The following is a 14,221-nucleotide window of genomic DNA, read 5'->3' on the forward strand; positions in this document are numbered from 1 at the left end:
GGATACATTAAAACACATTGCACGTTAAAAAAATGAAATGAAATTTCAGGCATAATACAATTGTGGAAATTATAATACATTCAAATCACACATCAAAACATCATTACATATTTTATTAAAAACACCCAAAACCTTCAACAATGCATTAGTCAAACACATTAGAATGACTGCCCATGAGAAAGAGGAATGGGGTTGGGAATGGGAAAAACAAGAATACGAACCAATAAGTCAGACCAATGATGATTGTGTGCTGAGAATGTGCCTTATGTTTAACCCAACACCTTGCAACTCAGGACAACAGCAACAACAAAGTCACAAATAGAGGCAAGATAGAGGGCTTCCCACCCATGCTTTAGAATATTAATAAACAGATGGGCGCTTGGGTGGCTCAGTCGGTTAAGCCTCCGACTTCAGCTCAGGTCAGGATCTCGCCATTCAGAGTTGAGCCCCGCATCGGGCTCTCAGAGCCTGGAGCCCATTTCAGATTCTGTGTCTTGCCATTCAGAGTTGAGCCCCGCATCGGGCTCTCAGAGCCTGGAGCCCATTTCAGATTCTGTGTCTCCCCCTTGCCCCCCCACCTCTGCCCCTCCCCTGCTCTCTCCCTCTCTCTCTATCTTTCTCTCTCTCAGAAATAAACATCAAAAAAAAATTTTAAACTTTTATCAAAATGTGTCATCTCTCAGACTGATCATCTCAATAGTCTCCTATTTTTCCTGCTTACCCTCTGATTCTCCAATCCATTCCTAATCCTTAGACAAAGTGATCTTTTGAAGTGTACATGAGATCATGTTACTCCTCTATTAAGATCCTCTAAAAACTTTCCATTATTCTTACAATGATACTCAAATTTCTATTACGGTCTCAAGGCCCTCCAACTAAATATTTCAATATCCCCTCTACTTTTTGCCACCTTCCAGCCACACTGCTGTTTTTCAGACACCCCAGCCTCATTTATACAGCAACATTTTTGCACATCCTGTCCTTCTAATTGGATCTTTGTCTTACCGATTCCTTCCTGTCTTCACGAGCCAAGTCCAAACCAATCTTTTCAGTGAGGTCTCCTGTGAGCACACTTTCTTTTTAATTTTTTAAATGTTTATTTATTTTTGAGAGAGAGAGATAGAATGTGAGTGGGAGAGGAGCAGAGAGAGGGAGACATAGTCTGAAGTAGGCTCCAGGCTCTGAGCTGTCAGCACAGAGCCCTATGTGCAGCTTAAATTCATGAACCATGAGATCATGGCCTGACCCAAAGTCGGATACTTAACTGACTAAGCCACCCAGGCACCCCTCCTGGGGACACACTTTCTAACGGGGCTCCTCCCCCAAACACTTGCTTCGTATCACCTTATTTTATAATCTTCATAGTAATGATCACTTATGGACTTTATCTTATAAATGCACTTGTTTGTTTTATATTTCCCACACTAAAACATAAGCTTGGGTTCTTTTTTTTTCTTTTCTTACTACTCTACCCATGGGGCTTAGAACAAGGCTCCCCACAAAGTATATACCCAGAAACACCTATTGTTCTGAATGAACAATGTAGCAATTAAAAATTTTTCCAATTTTTAAGGGCCCAGTTGAATTTGAACACACTTAGCAAAAGAAACAACGTGCATGCTAGAAAAGACTTAGGTGGGCCTATTTTTTGTGGGAGATACTGCTGAGCTTTTATGGTGATAAAGACAACACTAAAGTTTTGGTTTTCTCATCAATATAATAGAGATAGTGTCAGGAATAAAAGAGAACAAGGCATTTAAAACACAACACAAACACTGATTCCAATAAAAGCATTATTATTATTATTAATAATAATAATACTATCTCTAAGCTTTACATAATAGACTATCTATAGTTGGGTATACACAGTCTATTAAATTTCCTTTCATCTATATTTTGTTATTCTTTGCTTATGTTCTCAAGGGGTCATCTTTATGTGTATAATGCTCCAAGATCAGTCAAACCTTGTCCAGAACCTTATTTCTAGAGCCTCAAAAGATTTATGTTTAATGTCGCATTGACTGAGATGCACCAGTAATTCCCATTGAAAATAAAAGATCCCTTTTGTAACATTCTCTCTCTCTTAATCTGTGACAGCCTCTACTAACCATATTTTTGCTTCACATTCTTTTACCCTTAATCTCCTAGCAGCAAAAATGGTTTGTTCATGCTTGTTCATTTCATATAGTTTCTTTCCTTTAGATTTGCTCTTCTCTGGTTTCTATTCTTATATTTTTCTTGGTTTCTTGTCTTGTGAAATTGAAACAAACATAATCACTGCCTTCATGGTGAGAACATTATTTGTTAACAGATGGTAGGTTTTCAAAATCTGAATCATTTAAACTTGGAGACACTGAAAAAGGTAGTCAAAATTGGGCTCTGCCTAAGACTGAAAAAGAAAGGTCATTTTTTTTTTCCAAGATAAATTAAACTCTTATAAAGAAAGTTACTGACTGCTAGCGGCATTAAGGAAAGCATATATAAAGGCATGGGAATTCATTTGTCTCTCTCCATTGGTTAATGGATTTTGAACATTAGTCATTAGGTTTCTCAATTTTAATTAATTTAAGTAATTTATATAATGAAATTTCTGTACATGAAATATTCCTAATAAGCATTTCATCATCTATCCCAGAAGGATTTCAAATAAATTAGTTCACGTAGTTCAGCTGTGCTTCAGATAGGAGGTAGTGGGAATTGGAAGCCCTGAGACACTGAACTGAGACAGCAAAGCTGGAAAGTGCAGGGAGGGTCTAGCGGAAGTTCCTCTGATGGTTATGATTCACCAGGCAAAGGGCTAGACACTAAATGACCAGGTTTACAAAACATTTTGTTTATACTAAATCCATTTTTTCACTGTAAGGTTTTGCAACTTTGCTGAGTAATTATCCTCTAATTTTGTGTTGTTTAAACTAATTGTAAGATGCTTACAATCAGACACCATTTTTTCACTGTCTCATTAATCTTTATTATTATAAGAGTTATTATAATGCCTATGAAGACTCACCTTGAATGAAAGTTGTGGTTACCTCTAGCAAGGAACTGGAATGGGAGTCATTTCCACTTTTCCTGTATTTTTTACTGCATTTAAGTTTCAATTTTGAGTTAATTTTAGACCTATAGCAGGGTACTAAGAGTTCCTGAATGCCCTACATTTAGCTACCTGTAATGTTAACATCTTGCATGATGATACCACAACTATCAAAACTAAGATAACATTAGTTCAATACTATTAGATAGATTCCAGACTTTACTCAGATTTCATTTTTTTTTTTTTTTTTTTTTTTTTTTACTAATTCTGTTCCAAAATATAGTCTAGGATCCCACATTGTATTTAGTTGTCATGTCTCCTTAACCACCCCAAACTGTAACAGTTCTTCAGTTCTTTTATTGTCTTTAATGGCCTTGAATTTTAAAAGTACAGTCCACTTATTTTATAGACTGTCCTTCAATTTGGATTTGTCTAATATATTTCTCATGAATAGACACAGATTATGTATGTTTGGGAAGAATGCCACAGATAGAAGGTTTCCTTCTGATTGAATCTTATCAAAGGCACATGATGTCAACATCTCTTCTTACTGGTAATTTTTTACTTTAATTTCTTGATCATTGGAGTCTGTCAAGTTTCTCCACTATAAACCTACTATATTGTCCTTTGAAATTAATAAATATTTATTTTTTGACAATTTCTTTGAGAGTATGCAGCCCAAATTTACCCATCAATCTTAGCTTTCATTGGTAGATCTTGCTTGCATCAATTATTACTGTGATGTTCTGATGATGATTTTCTATTTCCCTCAATCTTTCCATATTTACTAACTAGAATTATTTCTCTGTAATGAAGAGTGGTCCCTTCTCTCCGTGTATGAATGTATGTACACATGCTTTTGTTTAGAATGAGATGTATTCATTTATATCATATAAGTTCAAAGACAATTATCTTACTATTGGGTTCATATTTATTATTGTTATTATTATTATTTGCTCAAATTATGTCAACTTGGCCCCTGTGCCTTTTGATATATTTTCTTTTTTTCTATCTTTTTTTCTTTAACACTACCTTATTTTTTGGCACTACAATATGTTGTAGGTTCATCTCCTATTTTTTTCTGCCCCGACCCTGGAATCCACCTTTCCTCTAAGAAGTTTTTCCTTTTATTAGGCAGTTATTTATAGAAACAAATATCTGAGCGTAAGAGGCATTGATTGCTACTGAGGTATCACTACTTCTAGGCTCTCTAGGTAAACAGAACTAATATATATGATATATATATATATCTTATATGGAACCATGCAGAACATGGGTTCATTTATTTAGATTTATAATTAGTTCATACTGGCATCTCCTACTCTAATTCAACACCATTCTAGTCTTCCCTCCTTTATTATATATAATATTTTTCCATAATAGTTATATTACTCTCATTTTCTAAAGTATATTTATTTATTTGATCAAACCTAGTAAGCATATAAAGTAGTTTCAAACTTGTTAACTCACATCCATCTGAGAACCCAATTTGCTAACTAGGATATAGTGTTTGTGTATGTTTGCATTTAGCCTTATTGTATCATATCAAAACATTATTAGAAAGCTTTGCTTTTTACTTACACATTTTTCTTTGTTTTCTGGTATAGCTCTAGGTAGAAAACCAATGTTTTATGTGTCGATAATTAATAAGCCGATACCAAACCCACTGACGGCTTTGGTCCACACTAACACAATACTAATGGTCTTAGTCTACAATTGCACACTTTAAAGAAGATCTGAAGTAGCTTCTCTCTTCTTCAGGGCCCTGAATGAATCTGAATCTGTCACAGATTAGCTGTAAAAGATTCTCCTTCCCTTATATACAAAAAATGCATTATTTTATTTAGAACAAGATTTGTCTGGCATGTGTTTAAATGAACAGAACAGTCAACTTTTTATTTATGGCAGTAGTTCTCAAAGTGTGGACCCTGGATCAAGAGATTAGTATTACCTGGACACTTGTTAGAACTACAAATTCTCAGGCCCCATACCAGACTTACTATATCAGAAACTTTGGAGGTAGATATCTTACATTCTGCATTTTAATAAATCTTCCAGGGATTTCTGATGCATGCTGAAGTCTAAGAAACTTTGGTCTACCCAAGTGTCCAATTGCCTTAGGACACTTTGGGCCAATGAGGATTCGAGATCAGTTTAGAACTAGAGTCAATTCCTGATCCCTATGGCTCATTACTATCTAGACAAGCACAGATATAAACCTACACATCCTTTTGGAGAAGAGCAATTCAAAGCGTCTTTAAAACTTGATGCAAAATCACAGAATCTCTCAGTGGTAGTTGTGTAGATTTGTGCTTCTTAGATTAAAGTTCGCAGGAATCGCCTATGGGTCCTGCCAAAAGCTGATTCTGATTCACTAGGGTTTGAGATGGGGCCTGAAGCTCTTCTATCCAACAACCTACCATGTGATGTCAATGCTGTGGGTCTCTTTGTGTCCCCCTTCTGGTATTTTAATCTCCCAGTGTATCTTCAGAAATTAGGCAAATGGGATGATATCCTTGATACCCCCAGCTTGTTTTATCATTATTTATTGCTCCTGTCATGTCACAGCTCACATCCACATTTTTCAAAATTCTGGTTTCACATTTATCTTTGGACTATAAAGTCAAGAGTCAGATAAAATGTTATAGAACATTGAAAGTATATCAAAATTACATGAAAGCACTCAAAGTTATTCTACTTAGAACTACCAAGGGTGATCAGTGGGGTAAGATTCTAATGTAAAATTTCTAAAAGGTATTCTCCTACTTAGGAATTTATGTTGAAAGATAACAGGCACTGGTAGGCAGGCCAGAGACATCTATAAGAACAAAGATTTATAGTGTTAACTCCTCCCAAACCAAGCATTACCCAGAAGTAATAGACACACTGTTACAAATGCATCAGAAAACAAATTGGACATAGTGATTTGGAAGTTACATGGTTATATTGGTAAAATATGACTTGATATTCAATACCAAATTCTGATTAACTTTCAACAGTATATTCCTAATAACCTCCATTCCATCCAGCCTTGATCATGCATTCCTTTGTGTAACATTGTACATCAGAATTCACCTCCAACTATAATAAACACACTGTGAGCTCCAGGTATGGCCCACAGACCAGCAGCAGCAGCTGCAAGCCTGTTAGAAATGCAGAATCTCACATTCTACCCTATACCAACTGACTTAAAATTTGAATTTTAATAAAATTTCTCAGGAAATTACAATGTCTATTACAATATGAAAAGCACTGCTTAAGGAGAATAGGAGAGTGACTTACTCATTTTAATATCCTCACCTCAGAGTTTCACAAAAAGTAGGCCCCTTCAGAACAACTCTTGAATAGTGTGAAATGAGTTGACTAGTATCATTTAAGTTTCTATAAATGATTAAATCTGTTTAAAGAGAATGGCAAAGTCTAAGATAGGGACCAGGTCATCAACCTAATAGGAGTACTAATGAGGCAACACAAACAAATTCAAATACAATTTTCTGAAAACTCTGTGAAAAGCTGTCTGTGCTGACAGCTCCGAGCTTGGAGCCTGCTTCAGATTCTGTGTCTCTGTCTCTTTCTGCCTCTCCCCTGCTCATTTACTCTCAAAAAATAAATAAACATTAAAAAATGTTTTTTAATTCTGTGGAGGGCAAAATAACACAACCACAACATGTGAATCATGAATTTTCAAACTCTGCTTTGCAATTGACCCTATCATATGTGATGGATAAGCAATAACAATTTACAACAATAACAGCTAATAGCCCAAAGATATTTGCAAAATCTAACATGTTCTTTTAACAGAGTGACATGAGATCACAATTTTTTAATGTTTGTTTTTGAGAGAGAGAGAGAGAAAGAAAGAGAAAGTATGGCAAGAGCAGAGAGAGGGGAGAACAGAGGATCCGAAGCGAACTCCACATGCTGACAGCAGAGAGCCATATAGATGTAGGGCTTGAACTCAGGAACTGTGAGATCATGACCTGAGCCAAAGTCAGACTCTTCACCGAACAAGCCACCCAGGTGCCCCATGATCAGACTATTTTTAAAATACTGATTGTAACCATAATGTTTACAGAAATGTGTTGGGAATTCACTATGTTTTACAGGAATCTTTTCAATAACTTTTACAGTCATATTATGAAGTAGGCACTACTGTCCTTATTTTACAGACAGAAAAACAGATTTATAGAAGCTCATTATTTAAGAGCAACTAGCTGAACTTCTACCGATCTCAGGCTCAGTTCTTAATTACAACAACATACAGATGTTAGCTGAGAAAACACTACACTTTTTAAAATACACATGCATCCAGAGGAAAGAACATGAACTCTGACATGCAACAAGCCTCCTTTCCAATCCTAACTCATACGCAATTTCTTCAACTGTCTCAATTTCTTCAACTAGGGCTAATAACACACACCTACCTATAGAGTCTTTGCCAAGATTAATCACTTGTAATAGATTCTAAATTTGGGAAAACTATTGTTGTTATTTTCTGTTATTAATATCATAGCAAATAGCTGTACCTCAAGACTGTACCTTCAAGTCAAAGTTAAAGGCCATGGAGTGAAAAATTTTGAGAGGGCTAATGTGATGAGAAATGAGAAATCCAGCCAAATGAAGGACTTGTGTGTGTAATTGCTCATTTCCACCTGCAGTAACATAAGAAAGGAAAAGCAATGCACTAATAAGCAGACTCAACTGCTGTTTATAACCCAAAAGCATTTCAGCAAACAACATTTTCCTTCAGCTGAATCCTCCGCTCACCTTCACCCCCACTCATAACTACTCACAATACCATATTTTTCAGAAGGATGTATTTAATAAAAAGTAATATAAGCCATATTTATAGTGATTTGGTACTTATCAAAAACAAACTATTTGATGAATTAATATATTTCCCTTTTTGTTCTAAAGTATGCATTTGGAAAAGCCAGGGCTACTCCCATAGAGCTAAATAGAGAACTATAAAATTGGTGACTGTTTTCACACTTGACTTGTTTAATATATTATACATTAAAAACTTTTCAAGTCAAAGGATGCAATACATAGGACTCAGCAAGCATGCCATATTATTTGTTGGTTTGTTTAGCTGCCCTTTAGACATGCTGTTCAGATGCATAATGTATTAAAAGAAAAAAGAACAGAAAGTAGACAACTTGGTAATATTAATTGTCAGCTGAGCCAGGAAGCTAAGTTGAATGCTGGTATTTTGTTCTAGGATCTGTATGCCTATAGAAAGTATATGAGAATGGGAAATGAAGGCAGAATAGGAAAAGTCAGTGGTGACAAAAACTACCCAGCAAAGAAAGAGAAAATAAATCTAATGTTATTTTTTTTTTCTTTTCTCACTGGAAAATATAGTCTTTTTTAATAGGGTTGTGTGAACCAGACTAACACTATCTTGGACAAATGTGCCATGATGACCACCCTGTGACCTGAAGCCTTCTGGAGCACAGTCCTCCCCACCAAATCTTTCTGTTTAACCACACCCTTAAGTGTCCTCCTGGTGCATAATATCCTTAATCTGCCCTGGAGCTTCTGTTAAGCTCCTCAAACATTTCCCCCAGACGGTACCTCTAGCAGCAAGGGCTATAAAAGCAGGTATTAGAGAGGTGGGGGTTGCGGACATTTATTCATCTGGAAACCACCCAAGACACTCTCCTGTTCATGAGTTCTCTTAATAAACTATTTCTTGTCAAGTTGGACTTGCCAGACTTTTCCATCTTACAGTTCCTTTGGCCTTTGGAGATAGTTTTTGCATAGAGCCTCCTTTCATGGAAAAATGGTCAACTTAAGTGAGACTACCTGAGTTCAGTGCCAGATCCCTTTACTTTCTAGCTGTGTGACCTGTCCAGGGAAGTCAGATTCCTCCTCTACAAAATGAGGCTTACTAATACCTACTTCAATAGGGCTTAGCTGTGTAAATAATAATTCTTCAAAGAAGCCTTTCTGATTCCCTTGATGAAAATAGCACTTGAGCATTACTCTCTACTCTGCCTTAGTTTTTACTTCATTACCTGACACTTAACCATTACCTGATTCTACATTAAATAAACAATATTTGTTTTTATTATTCTATCTTTCTCTCTCATTTGCTCAAATGCAAGCCAAATGAGGGTAGAAATATTTTTCCTCACTACTATGTGCTCAGCCCTACCAAATGGTCTGTCACATAATAAGCACACAATGAATTTCATAATTAATTGTTATGGAAGACAAATGGATTTATTGGCAAGATATTTGCCTATTGTTTACAAATCACAAAATACTTGTTCATTCATTAGAAAAAAATTGTCTTTCTCCCTAAAAATATAATTCATCATTTTAGATTAATGAAGAATTTTTAAAAGCTATCAACTTTTAGACAATTGAATTTGTTATGAGGTAATTTTCCTCTCTTACCTGCATGTGATTTTTATTTTAGCAGTAAACATATCTAAGGGGCATTAATGGAACTGTTTCAAACAAAATACCAAAGACAGCCTTCCCCAAGTTTTAGGTGAGGTTCATTTGGTTATAAGCAATAATGAAAACCTATGATGGTTTATCTAAGAATAAAGATAAAGGAGTGTAGGCTGTTCATTGGAAAGAGACTGGAATATCCCAGGATCCTAATAAAAGCTGCCATTTGTAGGTGTCCTTTATGTTCCAGACACCATTCTAAGTCCTTTACAAAATTACCTTATTGCATTCTTCCATGCAATAAGCTCTGTGAGGTATTACAGCTATAATATGCCTCTGATAGATCAATAAACTGTTATATAAGCTTCCCAAGGTCACACACAAGTTAGTTAGTGACAGATCTAGGATTCCAACCTAGACAGCCTGACTCATGGCCCTGTCCCTTATCCACTCTGCCATACTACATCCCAGATGCTCATGAATAGTGCATGTCCAGGCTTCAGGAAGGGCATGTACTTAAGTAACTCCAGGGATCTCATGTTAGTTCTAGGGTCCTGACATGAAGATGACTCACTCTAGTGATTGTCAGTTTCAAATTCTTAGGAAAAAAGAATAATTGGCTTAGATGTCTGTCTTGCATTAATAATAAATGATGGTCATTGGTATATGAAATATAGACATGGCATTTCAAGATTACCTCTTGTGGTATGAAACCTCCCTGAGACAAAAGCTAATTATCATAGGCTCCAAGAATTATTGAATATATAGGGTGTAAAATATTAGAGATGTAGTCCATAGCTTTAGACATGTAGAAACATTAATAAGCAGAGAAGAAAAATAAATTTTGTTTAATTTGTGTGGCAACCTTAACTGCTATACATTATTATTCCTATTTGATAGATTTGAAAACTGAGAGCAGATATGTTAATTCATGCCCAAATCTAAAGAGCTGGTAAATAACAAAATCCAAGCTTTTACATAGAGCTATTGGCTCCAAAGTCCATGCTTTCTCTACTACACTATAATCCTTCTTTTTTGGTTGGCTAAAAATTGACTCACAAGGAAGAGAAAAGGAGCATAACGATGGGGCATCTATAAGAAAATTTCAGTAATCTTTCTTTGTGGCCTATAATGATAATATGCAGGAGGTATGTAACAATTTTAAGAGCTTTTTTCATTTGTCTAAAGAATTCAAGATACTATTCAGAAAGAAAATTATAAATTTTCAAAGCTCTATATTAATTTCATTCAAGACCATTTGATAACTCTATACCACTTAATAAAGAAGTAAGAACTGAATCAAGATATTATGCAAGAAGAAAGATATGAAAAGGTATTGAAACAAATGATTAGTGGAGAAACTCAAGAGACCATATAACACATACTGTTCACAAATGGTATTTCTATTTGAGATATGGACATGATAGACCTTCACTGCTAAACATGGCTGTATCAAAATCTTGTTGATTCCTAATTTGAAAGAGGAGCATAATCTGTTAAGAAACTTGTTTTAATGAGAGCTAGTGGGGGGGAGGAATTAATTACTTTCCTCTCCCTCAACGTATTAAAGCAATTAAAGATAGACATTAGAAAAAGATAAGGATCAAACTCCCAGCTGTATTGCCAGTGGAAGTGAATCACATATAACAAATTCAACCTGAGGTGGAAAATGGCCTCTCTAACTCCTAGCACTTTACTTGAAATTATTCAACCAATCCCAGGCATGCCCTCAACCCCTCCCCCCATCCAAAAGATCTGCAAAGAAAATCTATACATGGGGTTCACGAGAAAAAAACAGAGCTTCCTTGTGCTACCTGCTGACAACGACATTTCCCATTTCCCACTGATAAAATTATCAAGAGCTCCTTCCACCAGCAGATAATGCATTAAGGAGGCGCTAGATGGTTTTATCACCGCTCCATACATGGTTGGTTCTAGGTGAAGAGAAGTTATTAACTTATGTCCCATGGAGATAATTCAATAATATTTTTATCTGCTTACCCAGCCAGCCAGCAGGTCATCTATCCACATCTATCCATGTATCCATGCAACTACAGATATATCTATAAATCTCTAAATCTATGTATCTAGTAACCTGTCTATCCATTCATCATAAAAAGAATTCTCTAGTCCTAAAAACGATGCATAGATGATTTTATGTACCAAACCTATTTTCAGAGGTACAACTATTATGACCAAATATTAAAAATACTAACGAGAAAGATGTGCGTGGATAGAAATATAGTAAGTCAACATTTTAGACCTAGATTTAAGGGACTTCAAGCCTCAATTTGCTGAATATAAAATCTACGTTGCAGTCATTTAGAACAGGTGTAAATTATTCTAGGTACTATGCCTTTCAAATGTTTAGTAATTTACAAGTTTCATTTAGAAGTGGAAATCATTCACCCTAGGAAGGAAGTGCATGACAAAGTAATTAGTATGAAATTGACCTCCTAGGGTCCCTGACTCCTTTCAAAGGAGTATTTTTAATATCACACTAAATAATAAGCATAGCGCATTACAAATTTAAAAATATGTGAAGCACTAATTAAGTAGGATAGATGCTACTCACTAGGACTTACTGAAATGCATCCATGTATTGAACAGACAAGAGGCTATAAGCATTTGAAGCTTCATTCTAAAGAACAAAGCCGAGGGTCTCCTAAATTCATAGAATACCTCACAATTTTCCTTAAACTGGGCATCAAGTATAGATGTAGGGCAAAGGTGCTTAAAGAGAAATAATTAGACTTGTATTATTGTTATTGTTGTTTATGATATACTCAAGTCTTTCTCTGTAGCAATTCATTTTCTCTCTCTTCTTCCCAGTCTTCCCCATCAGAAAGTTTCTTTGTTGAATCTATAACATTCAAGATTTTTTTTGGACTCTCCAAATTTTTTCTTAAGACTGACGGGGGAAATCCTTGTTTTTCTTGCTCTGCAGTAAACAAAAGAGCAGAAATTCTAAATTTTTGTAAACCACCCACCTGTGTGACAGTATAGCTACATTCCAGGCTCTTTCAGACACGTGTGGTCAGGAATTTACCACCCCATAAGCACCACAATATGGGCGGAGAAAAACTAGTGTTTTTTGCAAATCTGAATAAGTTCTAGAGATCTCATATACAACATTATGCCTAAAGGTAACAATGCTGTATTTATTATACACTTAAAAATCTCTTGAGGATAGATTTCATGTTAAATGCTCTTACTAAGTTAAATAATAATAATAACATGCTATATATCACTTCTAGGATGGTGCTTCTTAGCCAAGGATGGTTTCAAATTTCTCTGAGAAATTGTTTTAAAGTACAAAGCATATATGCCCAAGGATATCTGGACTTCAGTTTATAAATCTGAGGTTGAGGAAAAGCTATGCTTAATTTGGAAAAAGCTACCGAGTAAGATCACCATTCTTACCTCTAGCCAGAAATTACTCTTCTATAAAGCACAAAATTCACCCCTGAAATAAAAGCAGAACTTCAGTGAGACGCATATAGGACTATATTTATTGTGGCTGTCTTCTTCTCCATATTCTTTGACCATAAGGTATGCCATTGACTTTGTTTGAGTAAACTCTTTAGTGTCCCTTATTTGCTTAACTTCCAGGCTTTGTTGTTCTGTTCTTTAGTTAGAGATACTTTCAGCATCATTTCCAAAATGCAAGTTGGTCCTTCCTGCTGAGCATTCTAAGAAGAATGCATTTTTAAAGACAGATCTTTAAATGAGTATTTTCAAGACCTGGGATTGGCTTGCTTTTAACTGCCTCCATCTGCTGCTGTTCCCTAGATAGAATGACCTGTGTCACTTCCTAGTGAGATCCATATGCCCCGAGGGCATTTTCTCCTTCCACCCCATTCTTTATGGTTGCAAAGTAGAATTCATGGTTCTTAAATGTTTGTGAAAGGAGTGCCATTTGGTGTGGAATCCTTTTTCATTATGCTAGACTCTCTCACTGCAGCATGGATAGCTTCCCTGCCTTCATCCACTAAATGTCACTTGTCAGTGTAAAAATAAAAATATCTCCACCTATTTTTAAAGCTATTGAATGGGACAACATCACTCAAATTCAGAGCCATTTCCCATGAATCTAAGGGACTCAGATACTCCCTAAAACTGTCTTCATATTACCCCAAAGGGCACTGAGATATCCACTGGAACTAGATTCCACAGAGTTCTGGGTACTATTAAATATATCTGATATTTAAATTAGTAATAAAAATAGGTAAGTCAGACAAGAATTTTTTAATCTGGAAAAATTATGCAACACAGAAATTAGAAGGAAATAAACCACCAATTCTAAAAACAACCTATCTTTGAAACACCTGTTAGAAAGTACAGAAACATTTAACTATTATGTATCATACCCATGCACTCCCGATAGCCTGTGTATTATATTCTGCATGCTCTCAAAGCTTTGCCTGGGTGGTTATCACAGCTCTGCTTCAAGCAATTCTTCAATTTCTATGTTGTAATTTCAGTGTGAAACTCCTGACAGAGAATGTAATTAAGTGACTGATGCAGCCTTCTGAGTTGGCTATATCACAGGCAGCAAGTCAGAATGAGAGACTGTTTCTTTATCCCAAGAGGAAAAGACAACAGAACACTGGGATCGTTGCCATTCCATGAGAGAGAGACCATTCTGCATTATTTAAATTGCTCCTGGTATCACCTTGAAGTGCCAGGAGCAGAACTGATATGAGAATAAGGACAGTCTTATTTCTGCTTCTCAAAACTTGGGCAAGTCATTGAACATCAACTCAACTGCTACAACACTGTTTT

At 35.7% G+C, this 14,221-nt stretch overlaps 1 long non-coding RNA gene across 1 annotated transcript in view; it reads left to right on the forward strand.

The window, feature by feature from the left end:
- LOC120228556 overlaps window positions 1-14,221 on the forward strand; it is a 39,683-nt gene that overhangs the window by 19,523 nt on the left and 5,939 nt on the right. The window lies entirely within an intron of this gene.

Source organism: Hyaena hyaena, unplaced genomic scaffold (assembly GCF_003009895.1).
Source record: "Hyaena hyaena isolate Hyena2069 unplaced genomic scaffold, ASM300989v1 scaffold_24, whole genome shotgun sequence".
In the NCBI taxonomy this organism is placed as follows: domain Eukaryota; kingdom Metazoa; phylum Chordata; class Mammalia; order Carnivora; family Hyaenidae; genus Hyaena; species Hyaena hyaena.